The 19249-nt window shown below is 40.6% G+C and overlaps 1 protein-coding gene across 3 annotated transcripts in view; it reads left to right on the top strand.

Moving 5' to 3' along the window:
* The window catches only part of nek6 (NIMA-related kinase 6), a 135699-nt gene that overhangs the window by 60746 nt on the left and 55704 nt on the right, over positions 1-19249 (top strand). Inside the window, exon 1 of one of the 3 annotated variants that reach the window (XM_012953021.3) lies at positions 17120-17363. The exons of the other annotated variants lie outside the window; for them this stretch is intronic. The gene's annotated coding sequence lies outside the window, so the exon portion shown is untranslated. Of the gene's footprint in view, positions 1-17119; positions 17364-19249 lie in introns of those variants that run through there. 3 annotated transcript variants of the gene reach the window in all.

Below are 19249 nucleotides of genomic sequence, written 5' to 3'. Positions count from 1 at the left end.
GAAGTTAATGTGCATTTGCGAACCTACTCCCTCCCCTAGACGTGAGCGTGACCTACTCAGCCTCTCCTGCTTGTGAGATGGGAAAGCGTGCTCACAGCACAAGGTAAATGCACATGCACTTCCTGAGTAGCTGGTCGTAGTGTCTGTGCAGGAGCGATGCATTCTGGGAATCTTCTTTACATGGCTCAGCGTTTTTTCTTCCTGTTTGGCTTCTGATCATCTGAACAGGTGAAATATGGGGAGACTCTATTGCGGCAACAGAAGGTATGACTGCAGCTTGAGATTAACTCTTTACTATCCTTTCCTTCTCCTTTAATAAATCTCGAAAACTTAAATTCCCAATTTTTGAGGCAGAAAACTGCAGTAAAAAGTATGTTAATAAGTCTGCCCCGTAATAGTAATGTTGACTAATGACTAAGTTATTGTAGATTCAACAACAAGAGGGGTAAGGTCAACCATATGTATAAACTGTATGTAATATACTTGCCTCATAGAGCTGAATTTTTGAGCTGCAGGTATTGGAGCCCATTACTAAATGGTGGATCAAGGGAAAGGATGTAAAAGGGCAATATTTATCGATATATATATTCCAGTTTGGCGAGCTTCTTTAATAGGTCACTTAACATAATAAAAACTATCTGTTGGTTAATTATTCATTTTGGGGATATAGTTTTCCTTTAACTTATCATGGAACTACAGTAAAAGCTGTGTAAACGGTTCTAGTGAGACACCGCCTACATTGACTTGTACTTTGTATGAACATGATCTTGATCTTGATACTAAGTGATAAACAGATTTCCCTGGAAGTGTGGGGCTGTTTCTCAGGAACCATTTAACCTTTAGGAATTGCTGAGGGGCTGCCTTTTAAGGATGTATCTCGACAAGGGGTATAGAGCAAACATTGAATAAAGAGTTCATTTACGAATACAAATGCAGTATAAAAATTTTGGACACAAATTGCCTGTTTTTTTTTTTGCCCCAATGCAGGGTCAGCCTCATAATTCCAGTCCAGTATGTGCTGCGCTCCATGTTGTGCAGTTACACCCAATACAGTTTTTTGAACTTCCCCTTTAAATGTAAATTACGAAGTTGTAACACTGCAATCTATTTGTTTATAAGTATTTGACATACCAAATCTTTTATTATTATATTGTGAAATAAGTCTATGGTTCCCTTAGACAAGATATGGACTTGCATGAATCCTGTAAACCCAATATTATATTACAGGTATAGGACCTGTTATCCAGAATGCTCGGGGCCTGGGGTTTTCTGGATAAGGGGTCTTTCCGTAATTTGGATCTCCTACCTTAAGTCTGCTAAAAAAATTATTTAAACAGTAATTAAACCCAAAAGGATTGTTTTGGCTCCAATGAGGATTAATTAAATCTTAGTTGGGATCAAGTACAGGAACTGTTTTATTATTACAGAGAAAAGGGAATCATTTAATCATGAATAAACCCAATAGGACTGTTCTGCCCCCACTAAGGGGTAATTATATCTTAGTTGGGATCAAGTACAGGTACTGTTTTATTATTACAGAGAAAAGGGAATCATTTAAACATGAAATAAACCCAATAGGACTGTTCTGCCCCCACTAAGGGGTAATTATATCTTAGTTGGGATCAAGTACAGGTACTGTTTTATTATTATAGAGAAAAGGGAATCATTTAACCATTAAATAAACCCAATAGGACTATTCTGCCCCCAATAAGGGGTAATTATATCTTAGTTGGGATCAAGTACAAGGTACTGTTTTACATGGGCGTCCGCAGAAAATTTTCCAAGGGGGGGCAAGTAAGCTAGTATCATCCTGCAACAGACAAATATATATATATATATATATATATATATATATATATATATATATATATATATATAAATATATATATTTTTTTTGCAGGATGATACTAGGGGAGGCTAAAGATGGCCCATACACAGACTGACCTACAGCTAATGTGACACTTAGTGGATTCGCTGCTGGCGTAAAAAGTTAACCTCCCAACTACCTCTTGCCGTTCCCACTGACTCCCAGGGATACTGTACAAAAGTGCGGGGGGGGCTTTTTTTTTTTTACCCTAAAATGTTTAGTATGTTAAAGTATTTATACGCGCATTTCTGTGAGGGGATCTGCAAACATTTGTGTTTGTGATCAGGGCTAGTTCGCATTCAAATTCACTTTTATTTTTAATGGTTTTTCAGTTATTTAGCTTTTTGTTCAGCAGCTCTCCATTTGGTATTTCAGCAGCTATCTGGTTGCTAGGGTCTTATTTACCCTAGCAACCAGGTAGTGGTTTAAACAAGAGATGGGAATATGAATAGTTAAGGGGCCTACTTGGAAAAATAAGTAATACAAAATTATAATAATAATAAAATTGTAGCCTCACAGAGCAATATTTTTGGCCCCCATTTGAAATCTGTATAGAGGCAGAACAGAGGCCTGTGTATAGTACCTGGGTATAGTACCTGTGTATAGTACCTGGGTATAGTACCTGTGTATAGTGCCTGTGTATAGTACCTGGGTATAGTACCTGTTTATAGTACCTGTGTATAGTGCCTGTGTATAGTACCTGGGTATAGTACCTGTTTATAGTGCCTGCGTATAGTGCCTGGGTATAGTGCCTGGGTATAGTACCTGTGTATAGTACCTGGGTATAGTACCTGGGTATAGTACCTGGGTATAGTGCCTGTGTATAGTGCCTGTGTATAGTACCTGGGTATAGTGCCTGGGTATAGTGCCTGGGTATAGTGCCTGCGTATAGTGCCTGGGTATAGTGCCTGGGTATAGTGCCTGCGTATAGTGCCTGGGTATAGTGCCTGGGTATAGTACCTGGGTATAGTACCTGGGTATAGTACCTGGGTATAGTGCCTGGGTATAGTACCTGGGTATAGTACCTGTGTATAGTACCTGTGTATAGTGCCTGGGTATAGTACCTGCGTATAGTACCTGCGTATAGTACCTGCGTATAGTGCCTGCGTATAGTGCCTGGGTATAGTGCCTGTGTATAGTACCTGGGTATAGTACCTGGGTATAGTACCTGGGTATAGTGCCTGTGTATAGTGCCTGTGTATAGTGCCTGGGTATAGTGCCTGCGTATAGTGCCTGCGTATAGTGCCTGCGTATAGTGCCTGGGTATAGTGCCTGGGTATAGTGCCTGCGTATAGTGCCTGGGTATAGTGCCTGGGTATAGTGCCTGGGTATAGTGCCTGCGTATAGTGCCTGGGTATAGTGCCTGGGTATAGTACCTGGGTATAGTGCCTGGGTATAGTGCCTGGGTATAGTACCTGGGTATAGTACCTGTGTATAGCGCCTGTGTATAGTACCTGTGTATAGTGCCTGTGTATAGTACCTGTGGGATGAAATCTGCAGCAAAAGTTGAGAGTTGGTTCTCAGGTAAAGTTACAGCTGCAGATTCTTCTTTTCAGTCTTCATTTGTTTCCAGTTTGCAAAATCTCCCATCCCTGTGTGCATCTGTGCTCTGATTGGTCAATTTTACTGTCTGTCAAGGAAGCTGTGCTCTGATTGGAGAATCCACAAGAAGAAAGATCCAATCGGAGCACAGCAAAAACGGGCTTGAGGAGACAGTGCAGAAAGTAAGGTTTTTTTTGCTACTTTTCCAGGGGGGGGCAAGTGCCCCCTCTTGCCCCCTTCTGTGGACGCCCATGCTGTTTTATTATTACAGAGAAAAGGGAATCATTTAACCATTAAATAAACCCAATAGGACTATTCTGCCCCCAATAAGGGGTAATTATATCTTAGTTGGGATCAAGTACAGGTACTGTTTTATTATTACAGAGAAAAGGGAATCATTTAACCATTAAATAAACCCAAAAGGGCTGTTCTGCCCCCAATAAGGGGTAATTATATCTTAGTTGGGATCAAGTACAGGTACTGTTTTATTATTATAGAGAAAAGGGAATCATTTAACCATTAAATAAACCCAATAGGACTATTCTGCCCCCAATAAGGGGTAATTATATCTTAGTTGGGATCAAGTACAGGTACTGTTTTATTATTACAGAGAAAAGGGAATCATTTAACCATTAAATAAACCCAATAGGACTATTCTGCCCCCAATAAGGGGTAATTATATCTTAGTTGGGATCAAGTACAGGTACTGTTTTATTATTACAGAGAAAAGGGAATCATTTAACCATTAAATAAACCCAATAGGGCTGTTCTGCCCCCAATAAGGGGTAATTATATCTTAGTTGGGATCAAGTTCAGGTACTGTTTTATTATTACAGAGAAAAAGGAAATCATTTATGGGAGATGACCTTTCCATAATTCAGAACTTTCTGGATAATGGGTTTCCAGATAAGGGGTCCGATACCTGCACAGGTATGGAATTTTCCAGAATGCCTGAGACCTGAGATTTTCCATATAAGGAGTCTCTCCATTCCTTAAGTCTGTTGAGTCTGTCACTCCCTTCTCCCCTTGAAATTGCAAACTAAAACCAAGGCTGCATTTTACATTCTAGCTGTTCTTACTTTTGGCTGTAGGAAGTGTCTGTGAGTTGTAGTTCAACAACCCCACTGGGGGCCACAGGTTTAATATCCTTGTGGTAAACAAATGTCCCTCTCCGACAGGATGGGCCTTGGCTTTCTAAAGCACTTTAGGAAAAGCTAAGTTTAAGTGTGCTTCCTGAATGCCCCCACAGCCTTGCCACTCTGAAATGCCACACATCTTAAATTGCAGCAGAGAGGAAGGTCGACCTGCTGACTCATTACATCCCAAAGTAAAAAAGAAATCTCACAGGGAGCCTCCTGCCAAGCAGAAAAAAAAAGCGCTGTCAGAAAAGCTGTCTGGCAAAATAAAATGTCGGGCATTCATCTGCTTTTCGTCAGCTCTCCTAAATTCAATCATAAAAGCAATTTGGTAAAAAATAGCATTGACATGTTTTGCATGGTCTGCTTTTTAACTTGTTAGCGCTTTAATTATTTTCAGGCTTTGGCCATTTGTCTATTGTAAGTTATAGCAGTAATAATATTTAAAGGACAGGTATCACAAGGAGCTTTTCTAATAAACTGCAATGTTATTCATGTGGTTTCCTAGTACAGGACTCCACAGCAGGGCCCAATTCAGTGTGCCAAGGCACCAGCTGTACATACCACTGATCTGAATTAGTTTGGATATGGGCTGTTGAAACACAAAATAGCTTAACACTCGACTTCCCATAAATTGTAGAATCTATGATGCTGACCTGGAAGTACGAGTATGCCAGCGGCCAGCATGCCACCTTCCCAGGTTACCGGTTAATCTAGTTCCTCAGCACTAAGCATAGGCTTAATATGTTTTAATATGGATTTTTTGTGTGTACTATATTTACCTAGCCGATAAAATCCCAGGGGCCAGGGTTGGTTGTAAAAATTTACCAACGCTATATTTGCTGGTAAATTTGTAATAACTACTCAATCTGCCCCAGGCCCATCTTAAATCCACCCCTGTCTCCCCTCGGTACCTCCTATACTTACCAAATTCGCAGCCAATCCATTATTTATTATTTATTTATTTAGCAGGACTGTGCCTCTGGGTGTCCACTGCTTGTGACATCACAGCTTTGCCGATTGATGTCATGACATGCCCCCTTGTGAACCTGCCCCCAGCCCTTGGCGGTAAAATTATTATTAAAATGTGGAAACCCCATAAGCAGCATGCTTTTAACATGTTTGCTTATAAAATAGAATATTGTGATAGTTTGGATGCTCTTCCTTTTTTTATTGCTTGCATGTGAGCTTGCTCATTGTGGAATCAAGGAAGCTAAAATACAGATTCTCATTTCTGTATGATCATTCAGGCCCAGACTGGGATTCAAAATAGCCCATGGCATTTCAAGTACACAGAGGCCCCAAACAGCCCCCCACTGGCCCAATAAACAGTGACTGTCTATGGCACCTTACAGCAGGCCTTCTGCCAGTCCTGTGACTCCATAGCAGTACATCTGCAGTTCTGATGTGTGTTAAGTGTTGAAATAACGGGCCGATCATTTTGCGAGATAAGATCTGTAGGTGCAGGAAAAAGCAATAGGAAATGACTATGTGACAAAAACATCTATTGTGTTAAGGAACAATCCCAAAAGCGGAAATATCTTGAATTCAGGGAGATACCATAATCAAATGTAACTGTTTCTTAAGGCTGTGTTTTCCAAGTTATATCAGTAGACTTAAAAAAAAAAGTCACCCATTGCTCTTTTAAGGAGGCATATATTGCTTGTTATTACACAAGGCAGGAGAGTTTACTGGTGAACCTTACTGTCTCACTAGGGAGAAAGTTAGAAAAAAAATGCAGTACTTGAAAGCTGGGGCCTTTTAATACATTTATTAGTTCCAATCTGCATCTCTTTAGTTGATGTTGAGCTACAACTCCTAGTGCCACTTTGCAGCTTTTAAATATCAGTGGAGTGTGGGAAGTCACCCCCACCCTGAGTGGCTTTGCTGAACTTTGTTGTCAATAATGGGGGTGAACCTTTATTAGTATTAATAATTAGTATGAACATAAATCATAACATTACTCCTAAGCTACATTGCCCCTTTTACCTTGCTTCTAAATTAGTTAGCTACATTTTGATTGAAAAGATACTGGCTACGGTGGGAAGTGGGTTGTGATGTAAGCAGGCAGAGTTATGATGTAGGTGGGTGGATTTATGCTGCAAGTGGCCAGAGTAATGATGAAAGTGGGTGGAGTTGTGCAGAGCACAATTCTTTTTCCCTCTTACAGGAAACCTTTTATTGGCACACCTGTCTAGCAGCCCTATCTATTGATTGAACTCTGTTGAACTATAAGATTGGCTTACACACCTAATCTACTTGTAGGATTATTGCAGTGAGTCAGGAGAGCTACACCAGTAGATACAGGTCCATTTCCTCGTATGTTCTCCTTAATCATATCCCAGTTTAGCTCCTTTCACACTTCAAGGCAACTTATCAGATTAGATCCATTCACGTGTGCCCTGCCTGGAAAAAAAAAATATTTTTTTTCACTGAGAATTCAGTGTGCAATTTGATTGGACTTGTGCACTTTGATCAAATTTTTGGCATGCTGCAGCTATATTCTGACGTTTAGGGGCCTATTCCTAGGGCTGTGTAAAATTATTTATGCAGGTGGAAAAAGGGTCTTGTTAAGTGTAATTTTATGCCGTGCATCAGGGGTCCTACGGGCAAACACAGTGCTCTCCCTCACATCCTTTCTTAAGCATCATAGCCTGGCCGGGGCCAGGATCACTAGTGTATCATGTTATGTTGCGCAGAGCAGCATCAGACTGGGGCAGCCCACTGGTGCTGTAACCTCAAGGCCCCCCCTGCTGGCATCTGTCCCTGCTGCACCACACTACATACATTTTACCTCCTCCTTAACTTTGCTTGTGAATGGATGGGGGAGCATCTGCAGCATCCACAGGGAGTGGGTCTGGGTTGGTGAGGCCCACCAGGATTTTTGTTGGGTGTCCTGCTAGTCTAGTCTGACCCAGGCATTCAGTTAAACCAAAACAGCACAAATTCTGCTCTTCTAATTACTAGGGGTGACTTTAGCTGCCTTGGCAAAGTTGCACCCCTGATCCTGGTCCCTATAATCATCTGTTAAAAATAATTTGTTGCAGTATTTATTATACAGGTATGAGATCCCTTATCCGGAAACCCATTATCCAGAAAGCTCCAAATTACGGAAAGCTTGTCTCCCATAGACTCCATTTTAATAAACTAATTCAGAATTTTAAAACTGATTTCCTTTTTCTCTGTAGTAATAAAACACAGTACCTTATATTTGATCCCAACTAAGATATAAATAATCCTTATTGGATGCAAAACAATCCTATTGGGTTTAATTAATGGTTTATTGATTTTTTAGTAGACTTATGGAGTGGAGATCGAAATTACAAAAAGACTCCTTACCCAGAATACACTTGGTCCTGAGCATTCCGGATAACGCGTCCTATACCTGTACTATATTTTTTTATGCCATCTCAAACTTTGTAACTCATTCAGTCAATTGGAAATAAACAGGTTCCAAGCAAATTCTGGTGGAAGAAGCTGGGTTAAAAAAACGTTGCAAAAAGCAGTTATTGCAAATATGGTTTGTTTGTTTTTTTACACAGCTTTTTATGCCAGAATATTACACTGGGCTTTGCAATTGCTTTAAATCAATACACCGTTTAAGAAAATTATTTTATGCGGTGATGCCTGGAGTGTATATGGTGTTCTGTGGCACTGTGTGGCATGCAGTGTTCCAGCTTTTTGCATAATAGATTTATTACACCTTTCCAGAGGGAGAAGCATACATCACAGATTTGTGAATTGTTGATGAAAATCGACTTCCTTCACCACACCCCTAAAGGCAAACTGCAGGGGTGTGGTGAAGGAAGTCGATTTTCATCAACAAGCTACTGTTTTATTATTACAAAGAAAAAGGAAATTATTATTAAAGATTTAATTAAAATACATTTAGATGGCCTTACCATAATTTGAAACAATCTGATAAAGTATCATGCTCATAAGTTTTGGGGCCCCTTTGAAGAGTCAGGGTTCATAAATGAGGCCCCTTGTATGTTGATAGAGACCATGAATGGTCTTATAGTAAGTAGTTATTTAATGAGGACTTCACAGCAGTAAGGAAACTAGCTTCACAAGCACTCTAACTGCACTGCCTTTACACTTCGGTCTGCATGCTAGATCAGCTGGAAACCCAGATGGTACTCTAAAAACAGGTCTGTCTAGTTCAAAACGTAAGAAGTTGGATTAGAAGCTTTCAGTCTCGGGGGAAAGATTTTGACACAGGACTTTCATCCAAATCAAAAAATTGAACATTACAGAGAACACATATTACATTTTCCATGAGTCTTTAAGTCATTGTTGAGGCACAGAATACTTAAGGCAAAATAAATCTTAGATTTAATTCTACCAGAAACAATCTGTCTGCACACCAACATCCATGGGGGCAGATTTACTAGCATAGGGCCAATTGTCTATTGATCAGCTAATAAAGGAATAGATTGTAAGCTCTACGGGGCAGGGACCTCCTTCCTCTTGTGTCCTCGACTCTTAACTTATTGCTGCTGTATTTATCTGAATTTATTATTATACTTTGTATTTATCTATTATCTTATTAACCCTCTGTTTGTATTAATGTATTCTACTGTACAGCGCTGCGTACATAAGTAGCGCTTTATAAATAAAGATATACATAAAGGAAAGCAGAGATCTGACTGGTTGCTGTAGACAGATACATTATTGCATCAACAGCATCAGCAACTGGGCTATTGACATAAATTTACGCCAGATCTCGGTAACAACCAAGCAATCAACACATACAAAAAATCCAAACAAATAAATCTTTAAATTATGTTATGAGTAGTAAAGTGGAATGACACAGAGAATAAGTATTGAACACACTTATAAAATGTATTTAATACATTGTAGAAAAGCCACTGTTGGTAATAACAGCTTCAAGGTGCCTCCTGAATAGAGAAATTAGTCGCATGCATTGCTCAGGTGTGATTTTGGCCCATTCTTCAAAACTTGAAGTTTCCATGATTTTCAGTTCTTTCCATAGATTTTTAGTTGGATTCAAGTCAGGTGTTTGGGCCATTCTAGCAGCTTTATTTTCTTTCTAAAACCAACTGAGATTTTCCTTGGCTGTGTGTTTGGGATCATTGTCTTGCTGAAATGCCCACCCTTGTTTCATATTCAACATCCTGGTAGATGGCAGCAGATTCTTATCAAGTATGTCCTGGTACATTTCTCCATTCATCCTTCCTTCAGTTATATGAAGTCTGCTAGTACCATATGCTGAAAAAGAGCACCACACCATGAGGTTCCCGCCTTCAAATTTCACTGTTGGTATGGTGTTTTGGGGTGATGTGCAGTGCCATTTCTCCTCCAAACATGGAGGAACAGACTATATTCTCCAAGAATTTTATTGGCTTGTCCAAATGTTGTGCAGCCAACTTTAAACAAGCATCAACATTCTTTTCTTCAGCAGTGGAGTCTTGCATGCTGAGCATGCATAGAGGCCATGTCGGTTGAATGCATTACTCAACAACTGTACCTGCTAATTCAAGGTCTTTTTGAAGCTGTCCGTGGGTAATCCTTGGCTCTTGGACAACTCTCCTGATTATTTTTTGACTCCTCTGTCAGAAATCTTGCGAGGAGCACCTGGTTGTGTGTCATGATAGGTAACCCAAAACCCAGAACAATTGCCAAGGTCACAGCTCACATTCTGCCTATAACAGCCACCTTTAGCTTCGGGTGAAGCCCTCCGCTACTTGGGTGCCGGCAGGTCTTAAAGTGAGAGGATCAAGGCAAATGTCTGAGCAACCAAGGGAACCAGATCACAGGATGAGGGCCGAACAGCTTAGAAGAATCAGGCAGACTGGGTCAAAACCAGAACAGCAGTGCTGTTCAAAATCAGCATCCAGAAGAGAAGTCAAACAGGCAAAGGGGTCAGTCCAGGCAGAGTTCGGTCGAAGTCAGGATACAGGCATAGGTCAGAACCAAATACACAGAACAGAAAGCACATCCAGGAACTACTGTGCTAGATAGACCTATAATGGGTGTAGAAGGAACTGGGAGGTAGGGATTTATAGGCTGGATAATTGGAGATTTAGAAAAGGTGTGGGTAAATAGAGAGCACCTATAGCCATCATTCCTGTCTGGAAAACTAAGGATATTATTGAAGTGAACCAGGAACCCCACAGTCCGCTCAAATAGATGAAAGGCAAGGAAACAGCACAGCAAGCAGTGGGTTCTTGGTTCAAATCCAGGCACATTGTGGCCGGTTTAGGGTGAAATGATGTTCTTTCCACTTCTGGATTATGTCCCATTCAACAGTATTCACTGGAACATTCAGCAGCTTAGAAATATATCTGTAACCAATGCCATCAGTATGTTTTGCAAAAAAAGGTTGCAAAGGTCTTGAGAGAGCTCTTTGCTTTTACACATCATAAGATGCTTCTTTTGTGAGAATGAAAAAACTTGAAAAAACTTTTTTATAGGACATCAATTAGGACTAAATCAGTTGATATTAATTTGCACTGATAGGGGTCAGGATTGCTTTCTAAATACTGACAGATTTCAGCAGGTTTCTTGGTTTTCCATGCCTCTCCTGTTTACCTTCTTTTTTCCATGTGTTCAATACTCCCTGTGTCATTCCACATTACACTTAATTTAAAGACTTCATTGTTTTGATTTCTTAGTATGGGTGGATTATTTGGTTGTTACCGATATCTGGTGTAAATTTCATGTCAGTATCCCCATTAAAAATATATTTACTAAGAAAAATGTTGACGTGTTTAATACTTATTTTCCCTGCTGTACAAATGAACAGTGAGCAGACACCCTTTGGCTTCGGTAATCACAGGTCTCAAGCTAGAGACCTGCATGGGTCTGCTTTTTTTTAGACCTGCGCCCAACCTGCACCCTTCTTTTTTTGTCCCTATACAATTCCACCTGATTTGCTCCCATTGTATCATATATGCAATCGGATCAACAGGGGTATGACAAGGCGATTGGCCAATGGCCACATCAATCTTCGATAATCCAAATTATCTTCGATAATCCAAATAGGAAAAACTGGGAAGGCAGTTTTGACATGGAAAGCCCTACCAAAAACTGGACTGTCCGGGTCAGAATCTAAATCTGGTTGACAATCATGGGTGAGGGGTGCCCGCTTTCCATGCCATTGGCACTTGAGTAAAGATTCACATTTTTCAAAACAACTGGAGTGCTGCTGTTTTCATCATTTTCACTTTCCATCAATCCTCACATGTTTAGTCAGCACTAATTGAAACTGGATGTGTGCCATAATTCTAGAAATCTACTAAATTGATACTCGCTCATGTTTACTGGATGCTCTCCAGAGAAGGGACCACACACGGCCCTTTGACACAGGCTACATTTACTTTTCCTTTAAAACCAGAGCCTAGGCTCTGCCACCTGCTTCATAGAACAGGATGTGAAATTTACAAAGGAAATCTGCTTGTCTATGAATGTTACTTCCTGCCAAATGCTAATTTCGTAGATGGGTTAAAGGGGAACAGTCATGAAAAATGTTTTTATAATATGGAAAATATAAAATTGAGACACACATTTTGATTATTAATAGCTTTAAAAAAAAAATCACCACTACAACGTTATGGCTAATTATGAAAGCAGCCTCCTATTCCCTACCCTCCAGAATCTCTGGCTTCCTGGTCGGTGTCAGTGACGCCGAAGAGTGTCGGAGCAGAGTGAAAGCTGATTTGCTGTGGCATGTCATGAGGCCACACCCCTCAGCAGCAAACATGTGTAAAGGGAAATACTGAAATGGAGTCGGGCTGGGCTGGGTGCTGATAAAGCTGCATTTGTACATATAACAGTAAAGCAGCTTATTACTTATATCCTTTATATACACTTCAGACTCAGCATTTGGGTTTGTGCTGCTCACCAGCAGACTTAAATCAGCTGCCAGTCACCCTCCTGCAATTTACACACGCAGATACAAATCCTACTGCAGTAGCCACATACAGGTGTAACTGAGTGTATAACAGAGACTTCCTCCATACCAGTGACACATCAATTGCAGTGATTTTACATGTTGGATTCACAGATGCCTCTCAGTCTACAGGAGAGCTCTGACTGAGAAACAGACTAGCCAGGCTTTTAGGCTTCTTTATTAGCCAGCTGCGTCAGTCCCACCTAGTCAGTCCGTAGCATTTAGGGTGAAGACACACAGAGCTACAAGTAGCACCTACTTGGCATGGCTACTAAAATAGACAATGCTAATCATTTACTGATAACTGTCTTTACGTGTGTTTTAGCACAAGCAATTCTCTGTATTGTGTATGGCAAGTTATTTTCTGGAGTTTAGTAGCCGTGACAAGTAGCTGCTGCTAGTAGCTCAGTGTGTCTTCACCCTTACTCTGCTACAGGGATTTGTGCCCAGCCCATGTGCCATGGGGAGTGGCTGAACTGTGCCAGACAGTGTATAGGCAAAACAAGAGACACCTTTGCACAAACACTATAATTCAGTGGCATAACTATAGAAGATGCAGACCCTGTGGTCGTGGTGGCGGAGGAGGGAGGTAACATAGTAACATAGTAAGTTGGGTTGAAAAAAGACATACGTCCATCAAGTTCAACCATAATGCCTATATATAACCTGCCTAACTACTAGTTGATCCAGAGGAAGGCAAAAAACCCCATCTGAAGCCTCTATAATTTGCCGCAGAGGGGAAAAAATTCCTTCCTGACTCCAAGATGGCAATCGGACCAGTCCCTGGATCAACTAGTACTAAGAGCTATCTCCCATAACCCTGTATTCCCTCACTTGCTAAGAATCCATCCAGCCCCTTCTTAAAGTTATATAATGTATCAGCCAGCACAACTGATTCGGGGAGGGAATTCCAGAACTTCACAGCTCTCACTGTAAAAAATCCTTTCCGAATGTTTAAATGGAACCTCCCTTCTTCTAAACGAAGTGGGTGCCCTCGTGTCCGTTGGAAGGACCTACTGGTAAATAAAACATTAAAAAGGTTATTATATGATCCCTTTATATATTTATACATAGTTATCATGTCACCTCTTAAGCGCCTCTTCTCCAGTGTAAACAGACCCAACTTGGCCAGTCTTTCTTCATAACTGAGACTTTCCATACCCTTTACCAGCTTAGTTGCCCTTCTCTGGACCCTCTCTAACTCAATAATGTCCCGTTTGAGCACTGGAGACCAAAACTGAACAGCATATTCTAGATGGGGCCTTACCAGCGCTCTGTAAAGGGGAAGAATAACCCCCTCCTCCCGTGAATCTATACCCCTTTTAATACAGCTCAAAACCTTGTTTGCCCTTGCAGCTGCTGCCTGGCATTGCTTGCTACAGCCAAGTTTATTATCTACAAGGACTCCAAGGTCCTTCTCCATTATGGATTTGCCTAGTGCAGTCCCATTAAGGGAATACGGGGCTTGCATATTTTTACATCCCTGGTGCATGACCTTACATTTAACCACATTAAATCTCATCTGCCACTTAGCTGCCCAGATTGCCAGTTGGTTAAGATCCTGCTGCAGGGATGTCACATCCTGGATAGAATTGACTGGTCTGCAGAGTTTTGTGTCATCTGCAAACACTGATACATTACTCATAATACCCTCCCCTAAGTCATTTATGAACAAATTAAACAAAAGTGGACCCAGTACAGACCCTGAGGGACCCCACTGAGAACCTTACTCCAAGTAGAGAATGTGCCATTAACAACCACCCTCTGTACCCGATCCTGTAGCCAGTTTTCTATCCATGTGCAAACGACTTCACTAAGACCAATAGACCTTAGCTTAGAAAGCAGTCGTTTGTGGGGAACGGTATCAAATGCTTTGGCAAAATCCAAATAGATTATATCTACTGCATCCCCACTGTCCAGCTTCTTACTTACCTCATCATAAAAAGCAATTAAATTGGTCTGACATGACCTGTCCTTCATAAAGCCATGCTGATTACTGCTCATAATGCCATTCTCCACTACATAATTTTGAATGTGATCCCTTAACAAGCCTTCAAATAACTTGCCCACCACGGATGTCAAACTTACAGGCCTATAATTGCCAGGCTGAGATCTTACTCCCTTTTTAAATATGGGAATGACATTCGCCTTCTTCCAATCCCTAGGTACCATACCTGATGAAAGGTATGACTTGGGGAACAGGAGTTCTGCTTTCTCAATAGCCACTGAAAGCTTGTGCGTCGGTGCTAGCATAGGCGCACTCACTTGCACGTGCATCTGTCTACAGCCAGGGAGGCAGGTTAAGCTTTGGTATTTGCCAGCTTGGAAACAAAAAAACAAGAGAAAATTTCTAGTAAATTATAATGGTTTACAACCCATTGCATGATGTACTTTTTGCTTATACCAGTGGCTTGTGTGATTGTTCTATGGTTTCCATTGTTTTTTGAACTTGAACTTCATGCACCCTATGCCTGCTGCTGATAGGTAGTTGGATTGCAACTGGATATTCAGAGGTTGAGAAATATGGGCTTTTTGAAAGGGGCGGAGGGTAACCTTTTTGCTATAGAAAGTTAATCTATAAGTAATACAAAAGGCAAATTGTAGTTTTATGTGCAAGTGAATGCCCTAAAGTTATTGTTTAACTCCCACATCACTTGGCATGTATGTTTCACATTGCTGAGCCTTTGTGCTAAATAACTCAATTGCTGCTGCCCTGCAAAGAAAAAGCAAGTGATATATAGCTTCTTATATATTTTTCTCAGTAACCAAGAAATAATGTTTGTTAGTGATTTAGGTGAGTGAGACGGAAAGTTTCAGACAATGTAAGGCTTATGCCACACGTAGTGTACGGCACATATTTTCAACAAGCCGAAAAGTGCTTGGCAAAAATACTCTCTATACGCTCCTACCTGTGCCTGCACCCGAATGAATTGAATACGCTCGGGTGCAGGCACATGTAGCCGATATCCACATAAAAACGCGAGAAAATTCAGTCTTGCGCTTTTATGCGGGTTTGGTCTACATGTGCCTGCACCCGAGCGTATTCAATTCATTCGGGTGAAGGCACAGGTAGGGGGAGTTTCAAGCGTATGGTGCGTATTCTCAGCAAGCGTTTGGCTGAAAATATGCGCCATACTCATTGTGTGGCACAAGCCTTAGGGTGATTTTTTTTTTTAGACCTTCTTCTTCTCCAGGTGGGGGGTGAAGTTTAGATGTCAGTCAAGAATGGCTGGACCACTCCTACTCCTCTCTGCTCAGAACACAAGCTGCCTGTCAATACTGAGCCAAGTTAAGCAGATTTCAAATCACGATAGTTCCCCTTTAATAAAATATAATTATACACAAAATTCAGGTGTGCTTTTCTTTCTTTAAAGTTTGGGTAGAAAAAGCTTTCTTTGCATAGACGGTTAAATTCATAGGTTGCATTCTCCCCCAACCTACAGAGTATCATTGGTGTTCCACACTGCAATCATAAATTAGTCATTATGACTAATCATTCTTGGGTAATAGATGTGGCAACTGACCTTTTCTAAACAGTGATCTCAAAATGCCGGCAGCACACTTTATTTGCTGGGAGGGATTCTATGGTCTTATTTTTTTCTTGTATTGGACCGATTCGGAGACTTTGTGACTCATTTTTAACAAGGGATGTCAACACCCTGTATTAATGGAATCAAAAGTAGGAGGTGATGTTTGTTCTTTTTGCTTATACCAGTGGCTTGTGTGATTGTTCTACAGTTTCCATTGGTTTTTGAACTTGAACTTCATGCACCCTATGCCTGCTGCTGACAGGTAGTTTGAATACAACTGGATATTCAGAGGTTGAAAAATATGGGCTTTTTGGAAGGGGTGGAGTGTAAACTTTTTGTTAGGTAAGGCTACCAAGAGAAAGTGTTCCATTGGAGAACTTACAATTATATATAAAAATGTAGAAGCTGTCTTATTATTGGGGGTGGGGGATGGCAGTCTTTCAATTTTTACATGCAGTTTCTAGGTCAAAACTAGAGTCCAGACTATCTGCTGTAGCATGGGGAAGCAGGGGAAAAATGGTGTAAAATCTGGAAAAATGCATATGCATTATATATTGCTAGGACCATAAAAATAATTGTGTTAAGTGAAGGAAAACTTAGAATAATGGTATGTAAAATTGAGGTTTCACTGTAGCTGTGACCCCTTTACAGCACTGTTTAAAATCTTGTGATCTAAATACAGTATAATGTCCCTTTAAAAAGATTTTTAATAGGGTTTGTGTTGATACCATTGGTGGAGGTACTGCTAAAATGATTTGGGAAATCCCATCCCTCTTAAATGCCCACCAGGCATCTGTAAACATAATATAAGAGATCAAAAGATGCACTGTCAGCGCTAATACGTTAAGTTACAATAACAGCCAAATAACAACAAAAAAGTGTTAGGGCCTGTTGATTGCCCCAAACAGTTAATTGTTGTAAATATGTATGTATTAATAACTTTATTCCAGTGGTTATAGCACTCATCTTACATACATTTTTATTACAAAAGCAAAAGTACATCTTGTGAGCACAGGGTTAAAATTTCAGGTTCCAGAGCATTATTTAGTAAGCTGTATCAGGTATCACAACAGCATTGTTGCATCTTAAGTAAGGAGAGCATAACATGCTGTGCAGGCACTTTGGCTCCTCGTTGTGAACTAGTGAGGTCTATGGCTGGTTCCCACACTGTCCAGAATCCTGCTGCTTGTGTCTGCATGTTCCAGTTCCAGCTCATAAAGGAAGGTGATATTGCTTGCCGTGTGTCATGTTTACTTTGGGAATGAATTACATTTAAGCAATTCCAAGTCATGTGTCTGTCTGAGACGGCTGAGGGATAGGCAGCAGCAGCAGCAGCAGCACTCTGTTAATACGGACAGCCAGCAAGGACGCAGGTACCGCAATTTACTAAAGTCTGATTCTTTTTCTAATAAGAAAAACTGAGTCATAGCTTGGAATGTGTAGCAGATTTGGGCAGTGAAGCTAAACACTGATCAAAATGGCCAAATCGAGCCTGAGCTTTTAGAGTAGATGAAAAATAAAAAAAGACACAAACATGCAGGCTATGGCTTATGTAGTTATTTGGTGATGTAAATAGTGTTTGCACGGGGTCCTGCAACATCTTATCAGATATTTGATTTCTTCCGGCTCAAGTAATGACACTAGAACAATTGCACAGAAAGGTACAAGGTGCGACATTCTGCTTACAGCTTGGTGCACGTTACAGGTTTGCAACAAAATAATCAATGACAAAACTAAGTTAGTGGGGGTGCTGAATCCTCTGCACAAAATGTGTCACTGTGCAGCTTTCCTCATTTGCTCCCATTTAATTACCTGCTGTTTTGCTCCTCTTTAGGTTAAGTGCTCATAATGAATCTGTTAAATACTAAATAGCATTGCATTGCTTGTGCAGATATGCTGCACAATAAGTAATAATTATGATGGGTTGTTTGAAAATATAGAACCTCTACAACTTAAGCACTATACCTCCTTGGTATATGAACTCCAGTGTGTCTTGGATTGCGAAATATTTGATTATGTTGGCTGTTAAGAAAAACAACAAAAGCCTAAAGTTTGTGTAATTCAGGTATGATCCAATGTCTTTATCGGAGACATATTATTTTAACGCAGATCGTCGAACTTAGGCAGTTGCCTGAAGATCCTGGGAGTTTAGCAACAGCTGGAGTATCAGTGGTTGGGGAATTGTGTATTCTACTGCTGAATTCATACCAAAAGACATTGATGTGATAATCTGCTCCGCCGGTGTAATGACTCCTCTGTACTTTTGGCTTCTAAGACGGGGGGGCGGGCATTTAGCCAAAAAAATTCAGACTAGAGTGTCTGACACATCCGAGCCGGACATGCTGTCCCTAAGGTGTCAGCCGGATGTTACTCGATGTCACATGAAGGAGATATCTTTCAGCAATGGACCAGGCTTATTGCTTGCAGGCTGTGCTCCCTCTGAATGCCTTGACTTAGTACTGCATGCTTTAAGAGGAGGGCTATTTGAGATTTTATGGACCTGGCCTACAATCATCATACAACATCCACCCGCTAAAGGTGGAAGCTGCAGTTCAACAAGTCATGGGGTGGATCTGTAGACACCAAAATGCTATTCTTCTGCAAGTGGAAATCAAAGTACAGGTATGGGATCCCTTATCTGCAAACCCCTTATCCAGAAAGTTCCGAATTACGGAAAGGCCATCTCCCTTATGATGTATTACTGTTCGGTAAACCCAGTGGACTCCCTGTAGGAAACGGATCCAGGAACTCTCAGTTGGTATAGGTATCCAAATCTTGGAATAATTCAGAGCAGAAAGCCTTTGTTTAACATATCATGATTAGCTTGGTTTGTTGTTATGTCAAAAGAAACATGCATAGCAACTCAGTATCTGAAACATTTAGGAAAACATTGTTTCCAGAGATACATTGCAAATCTGTTTAAATATGTGTTTACATTTTGACAAGCTAACTAAAATTTGTGGTGCATTCATACAATTGCTATAAAATATAAATATATGCAAACATTATTTTATTCAGTTTAGGAATTTATGTTAAAAATTCACGCAACAATAAGATCTTTTAGTTTTGATGGTAAGTAGCCATAAACTGGCAGAGTTGACTGCAATCTTGCCATAGTTGAAGCTAGTCCATGAGGAGGGCCAATTAGCACTGGTCCATTTGTTTGGGCCCCTTATAGTCTGTTGATGTTCATTCCTCCGACTGAGAGGGGACATTAGTAGATTAACTTTTCAGATTGCAGGATGTCTGTCAAAAGTGC

The sequence above is a fragment of the Xenopus tropicalis genome, chromosome 8 (genome assembly GCF_000004195.4).
Source record: "Xenopus tropicalis strain Nigerian chromosome 8, UCB_Xtro_10.0, whole genome shotgun sequence".
In the NCBI taxonomy this organism is placed as follows: domain Eukaryota; kingdom Metazoa; phylum Chordata; class Amphibia; order Anura; family Pipidae; genus Xenopus; species Xenopus tropicalis.
This window is presented reverse-complemented; position numbering and strand designations above follow the sequence as displayed.